The 5,817-nt window shown below is 38.1% G+C and overlaps 1 pseudogene; it reads left to right on the top strand.

Annotated features, from left to right (window-relative positions):
• The first annotated feature begins 239 nt into the window (after window positions 1-239).
• LOC105288365 lies at window positions 240-2,077 on the top strand (annotated as a pseudogene).
• The last annotated feature ends 3,740 nt before the right edge of the window (window positions 2,078-5,817 follow it).

Below are 5,817 nucleotides of genomic sequence, written 5' to 3'. Positions count from 1 at the left end.
TCTAATGTGGTGATCTAATACCTAATTCAGCATGAGTAGTCATCAATCTGTATGGAAGCTGGTCAGCGCCCACCAATCAGAACAGAAGCAGACTATAAACAATCAATACTGTAGTACCAGTACCAGCTTTTCATGTTAGAGGGTCCAGATGAGATAAATCATTTTATGAAGAAGTCTGAGTTAATTTGGATTGGCACAGCCACATACGAAGGGAAGATACTTTTCCTGTTTGTATCGATATGCTTCAAAGGGATTCTAAATCGGAAATTTATGGCCGTGAAGTACAGCAAAACTCTATTATGGAATGGAGCAAAGATATACTGGGGCTCAAATTATATTCCTTGAAATGTGACAATTACCTAAAGGTAAAGACTATTAAATGCAGCTATTGTGTCTTGTCTACTAATAAGAAAATAATCTATCCTATTAGATTTCTATACGCTGACAGCTACAACTATGTCAAGTAGATTTTATTCAAAGGGGTAGGACCCATCACCATATTTTTCAAAGTAAACACTGTTAAACATTATCAACCTTATATATTTCTTTTTAGATCTGTAAGTCATTTTAAATCATAACAAATTCACTTAACAAATCTTCATGTAGTAGAGATGTGAAATAATCCTATTCCAGAAAATATTGTTATGAATAATATTAGTAAGATCTGTGTTTCTTTCTCCTTGGTTTGAGATATGTAATTCTCATAGTGAAAGAGAATAAGAACATCTATGTATCAAAATACATATCTTGAGACAATAATCATTCTTTTAAAGAGGAAAGTGAGCAGTCCTGCCCACCACATGTAACAGCCACCAGCCAAGGGACTCCTCCAAACATTCCTGCAGCCTCCAACTCAGATACAGGGGAGACCTGGGACACATGGGGTTTGTCCTCTGCTCAGCTCCAGCTATTCCCACAACTGCCAGAACAATGAAAGACGCAATGATGGATGCACCGAAGAATGTACTAGAGAAGCAGGATCAAAAGAGGTGATGTGGACTTTTAAGATGAAATATCTAATAACCACACCAACCAGTATTTTAAAGAAAAAAACAGACCAAAATACTCTGGTTTCTGGAACTGCTTTCATGGATCACATGTTGATAGTTGAGTGGTCCTCAGAGTTCGATTAAGAGAAATCACATAAGCCTCTCAAAAACCTGTCATTGCATCCTGGCTCATTGGTTTGCACTATGTGGCAGATTTATTTGAAGGAATGAAGGCATTTCGAGGAGTCTAACTCTGACTCTTTCAAACTCATTTGGTCCTTTCAACATGGACAGAACGTACCGATCTGCTGTAAGGGCAGCTTTGCTGGAATTTGACAAGGAAGAGCTTTCAAAGTATTTTCAACAGCTTGTGAAATTGGATCAAGAAGGGTTCCTATATTCAACATCTGCTAGTCTATATATTTGTCCTACACTCATCGGAACTGAGCCTTCTCTTGGAGTCGAGAAGCCTACCAAAGCCCTGATCTTCGTAATCTTGAGTCCAGTAGATTTTTATTTTTCAAGTGGAACCTTTAATCCAGTATCCCTGTGGGCCAGTCTGAAGTCTGTAAGAGCCTGGAAAGGTGGGACTGGGACTGCAAGATGAGAGGGAATTATGGCTCATCTCTTTTTGCCCAATGTGAAGCAATAACAGGTGTCAGCAGGTTCTGTGGCTCTATGGAGAGGATAATGAGATAATGGAAGTTGGAACTATGAATCTTTTTCTCTACTAGATAAATGAAGATGGAGAAGAAGCACTGGAAACTCTTCTGCTAGATGGCATCATTCTTCCAGGAGTGACATGGCAGAGCATTCTGGGCCTGGCACCAAGTGCAGTGAATTTAAGGTGTAGAGGAGAGGTACCTTACCATGGGTGACTTGACAATAGCCCTAGAGCAGAAACCAGTGAGGGGGATGTTTGGCTCTGGCACAGCCCGTATTGTTTGTCCAGTTTCTGATATACTGTACAAGAGACTACACATTGCAACTATGGAGAATGGGCCTAAGCTTACAAGCTGGATCTTGGATAAATGACTGATATTCAGCACAGAAGAGAAGACAGTGACTGGACAATCATTGTATGCTGAATGGAAAATACAGGATACTATCTGTGTGTGATTGGGACATACTGTTGCCATTAGAATTATGATAGATTTTTTTGGCTACCTCTTTTTAGTTGTGCATTATGTGTATTATCAGTGTTATCACAGTGGTTGTTTCTCATGCCAGAGAAAATGAACTGCAATCATTAAATGATGTTTTGTAAACCTGGCAGTAGAAGCTTATCTTACTTTCCCTTAGAAAGATGATGATGTAAGCCATATAGCAAAGAATTTTCCTCAATAATCTTAATGCCTCACTTAGTACTTCACTCAGATACAAAAACATTTGTTTATTCTTTAGCTTAAGTTATATTCTACTCCTCAATCGAATGAATTATTTTGGTGCTTGAAATCAGATCTGAGTAAAATTCATAGGTAGCATTACCTATGACACATTTTCATCCTCAGAAAGCGTTTTGTTTTTTTAAAATCAAGACTTCGAAAAACTAAATTTCCTCATGCCACATTTTTTTTGCAGGCCCTCTAAGTCTATCTTAAGGCAAATCTCTCCCTTCTTCCTGATGTCACGATCTGCTCTAAGATCAACTTGTGCATCAGTAGGATCTGTGCACATTACCATCACTGCCGCTTCCACTTTGGACTGTGAGTGGCTACTTGTTTGGCTCCACTACAACACTGAGGGTCTTGTGCCTTAGAGATCTTTATACCCCCAATGCCTGGTACATCATAGGTACTCAGTAAATAATAAATAAATGAACATTTGCCTTCTTAAAAAAGAGAAAGAGACAATGCGTTCTTTAAAGTTAAGATGAAGCAATGACATTGAGGACTACTCTGATTTTGGCAATCTAAAAGCCCAAGTTGTGTCTTCCGCCTTTTCCTTCTTAGTAGATTTTCCTCAATTATTGATTTCTCTGCATTGCCATTACAATTTGAGAAGTTATCATCATCTAACTGAATTCCCTACCATATCCTGAATTTGTCCTACACCGACACTACCGAGAGATCCTATGACATCTTTAAATTCTTCTTTAAAATTCATACTGGTGTGAGCTGAAATTTGTCTGCCTATAATGTTATTCAGTGGTTTGTGTTTTCTACCTCTACCCTACCTTTACCTATCTCAGGATTCCTAGAGAATATTCCATATCATAAACCTTCCAACAGTCAAGGAAATTCATATCATTGAGCCAACTCCTTTTTAGACTAAATGCCTCTACTTCCACCAATCATAAGCGACTCTTCAATACTGATAACCATTCTGGTGACTACACTCTGATCAGGATCCTGTTTCATAGTACAATGACTGCCCACCACTAGTGGGCTTTTCTCCAGTACCTACCTTCTTCTCTTGAGTTTTATGTGAGACAGCTGTCTGTCCTCATTCTGTTTATGCCAGTTATATTGGTCATTTTAATCGTGTAATTTAATGAAAAATTACATAAGCCGATGAAGCATGAGTGAGAAAAGAAAGTTATCATTTATATAAAAATTAAGTTGAATGATTGGAGAAACTTGTTGCAGATGAGTCTCTTAAAATATTGCTGTTGAAATAAGAGCAAGAAAACTGTATAAGAAAAAAGGAAAAACAAAATAAAATTCTAGAATGATTTGGATTGATTGGAAGATGTCTTCAGGTACTTGCTCCTTAAAAAAAAGCTAGATATCTTAGATAATTTATTAAAGATGGGATTTATTTAAATGAGAAAACAAAAAACTCCAGAGGGCTCACATTCAGAGGGGTGATATTCCAAATATTGTTACACTCCATCAGAACACACACCCAGCTAACAAGAATGGAGTCGGGTCCCAATCCACAGATATGGCTGCACCAGTGTGTTCTAAGTAAAGGTAAGCTCCACCCTCAAAGAAAAACGCCTGATCCTGTGCCAAAAAAGTATGTGAAAGAATGAACATTCATAGTTCAAGTTAAAAAATGTAATGTGCTTTGGATATTTTTATATTGACTCACTCCTAAAGAGATTCTACTACACAATGAGCTGGAGATGGGATCTGAAAAACAGCTGTCTGACCTCAAAGAGCATTTGCTTGACATCTGTGTATATTGCCTGCAAATGTTTTAAGCTACAGTTTTTCTTTAACTAAATACCATAGTCTATTAATACATTCTAGGGTTGCATAAGCATTCCGGAAAGCTTATGCACATTTGGAAAGCTTTTGCCATATTGATGACTCACAACTTTATTTCAACTAAAACTTTTTCATACTCGATCACCATATATCCTTTATCCTCTGTTGGTGGTGTTCTTTTTGTATCCAAGTGCCAGACCTTAAAATAATCCCTTTTAACTTTCTTCTTTGTGGATTTGGCTTTTGAATTCTGTCAAACAACATATCCTGGCCCCCTCTCTCTGAGCCTCATGTCATCAGCTAATTTAATAAGCAAGAACTGAGTCTGCCTTTTTAAAATCTGACCCTGTCAGAAGGCTCCCTGAGCAGTCAAGATGAGTACTATAGTACTGCCTTCATTGCTTCCTCGTGGAATAATTGGTGATTGCAGCCACAACTCTGGTTGTCCCAAGATGCCAAGGCTGTCTTCCAGCAGAGCCTCATGCATGGCACCACGCCTGGCTTGTCCACAACTGCATTTAGCCTAATACACAGGGTATTCAATAAATGTGTTTAAATCAGAGAAATGTCCTTCTGTTTCTGGCATAGGATGACAAGAAAGGTTTCTCTAGAAAAAAAATAAAAACAAAAACATCTGCTACTTTTCCCAGCCATCATATACACGAACAACTTCTCAAGTATCACCAAAGCCATGAACCTAAACTTGGGAGAAGAATGAGCATAGATGAATTAAGATGTTTTAGAAAGTATTTGAATGTACAATTGAACCAGCATTATTTCTTATGTTAGGATTTGAATATTGCAAAAGACTGTATTGATTGCCTAAATCTAAAAATAATTTCATTAATGGAGGCAGATGTAATGCAATTTAATATGCAAATTAATGCTGCATTCACTGAAAAATACTAAATCACTCCGTTTAGCAATCCGACTGAAAATCGCTAATAAAATTTGAGACAATTTTTTTTCCTTTCACAAACTTACTGAAAACTCTTGAAAGACAATACATGTCTTCTAGTTCTGAATAATCTACCCAGAAGTCAAGAAATAAGCCCAAACTAAGGTGAGATATAATGCTTATTATTCTTTGAATGTTGTTCTAAATTAAGGAGACAAGTTGTAGAAAAGTTAACTACTGTGAACTGGAAAACCTCCAATTAAGTAGTTGGGTTTCAACCTCTCCTTGACTCAAAGAACATTTATCAACCCATACAGAAATCAAGACTGAAAACAAGGGCTAGTTTAGATAACAAAAAACTCTCATTCATTTTCTCCATGTTGACAAAATATACTCTCTGCCCACAAACCTAGTCTGTGTCCATGCACACACAAACCAATTTGAAACAAAAACAAGTGAGCGTTTAAATTTAGACCAATTATGACAGCAAAAGCTGTGTTCTCTGGCATTCTACCAAACAAAAAGCTGCAGAAACCAGCACTTCCGATTCGCCTAGTCTCATGTGTATTCTAGCAGCAGGGACTGGCAGTGGAGCTAATTCTAATCAACGACAAAGCTATTTAGATCCCACAGGACTGACTCTGGGAGTCACTGGGGCAGCTGGGATGTAGGCTGTCAGTTGTGGTTGTGACGGATGTGGTGGTCATAGAGTGGCCCCGTCTTCTATCCCCTCAGGGCAATAGGGGCGGCTGTAGAGCACGGCATCCCTGAGGAG

Source organism: Pteropus vampyrus, unplaced genomic scaffold (assembly GCF_000151845.1).
Source record: "Pteropus vampyrus isolate Shadow unplaced genomic scaffold, Pvam_2.0 Scaffold17, whole genome shotgun sequence".
In the NCBI taxonomy this organism is placed as follows: domain Eukaryota; kingdom Metazoa; phylum Chordata; class Mammalia; order Chiroptera; family Pteropodidae; genus Pteropus; species Pteropus vampyrus.
Note: the sequence above shows the minus strand (reverse complement) of the source record. Positions and strands in the feature narration are given on the sequence as shown.